The sequence below is a fragment of the Acyrthosiphon pisum genome, chromosome A1, assembly GCF_005508785.2.
Source record: "Acyrthosiphon pisum isolate AL4f chromosome A1, pea_aphid_22Mar2018_4r6ur, whole genome shotgun sequence".
Lineage (NCBI taxonomy): Eukaryota > Metazoa > Arthropoda > Insecta > Hemiptera > Aphididae > Acyrthosiphon > Acyrthosiphon pisum.
In genome coordinates this window covers 165,836,444-165,837,266 of record NC_042494.1, presented here as the reverse complement: position 1 = coordinate 165,837,266, position 823 = coordinate 165,836,444, and the positions used below count along the sequence as shown (strand labels likewise).

The 823-nt window shown below is 23.2% G+C and overlaps 2 protein-coding genes across 9 annotated transcripts in view; one reads left to right on the top strand and one right to left on the bottom strand.

The window, feature by feature from the left end:
- LOC100169268 (protein furry) overlaps positions 1 to 823 on the bottom strand; it is a 134,435-nt gene that overhangs the window by 116,975 nt on the left and 16,637 nt on the right. The window lies entirely within an intron of this gene.
- Positions 1 to 823, top strand: part of LOC100167215 (FMRFamide receptor) — a 31,067-nt gene that overhangs the window by 29,198 nt on the left and 1,046 nt on the right. The gene's annotated exons all lie outside the window — the stretch shown is intronic.

Sequence of the window (823 nt, the reverse complement as noted above, 5' to 3'; positions counted from 1 at the left end):
TTTATACACTTTTTGGCCCAACAGATAAAACTTTATTGATATTTATAGAAAAAAAAACTAAAAAAATTGAAAACTTACAATGTCCGTAAACAGCTCAAAAAGAGTCAAAATATTTTCAAAATGGTATGGTGTATAGGAAATGCTAATATAAACATTCAGTAAAATGTTATCTGCAGTTATTCGTTTTTTAATTACAACAAAATAAGGAAATCGCTACATGAGAAATCTAGTGAATATCCAATGTTGTAAAAATTTGAATTTCAAACGATCATAAAAATTTAATTTGACTTTCTAATAGATATTTTTTGTTTGATAAAGGTAGATAATTTTATAAGGAATCTTGTATTACATTTTCATATCTTAGATTTAAAAAGAAAAATTTTTATGAATTTCTAACTCGAAATAATTTGCAAATTTTCGTGATTTTTCCATTATTTGTCATTTTTTGAACTTTAAATGCTTATAAAAAAAAACTGTGACTAACGATTTTTAATATTTTTCATCTGCCTGTGAAACAATATACTAGGAGCCTTCTATTAAATTTTCAAGCTTTTTTATCCAACAAATAAAATTTTATTGATATTTTTAGAAAAAAAACTAAAAAAAAATGGAAAATGAAAATGTCTCTAAACAGTTCAAAATAAATCAAAATATTTTGAAAATGTTATGGTGTATAGAAAATGCTAAGATAAACATTCAGTCAAAATTTCATGTATCTACGGTCATTTGTTTTAAAGTTACACCAAAAACCAAAATCGATTTTCTCGAAAACAGATTTTGTGTAAAAATTCCCGTTTTTCCTTAATTTTTCTTTTGTTTTTCC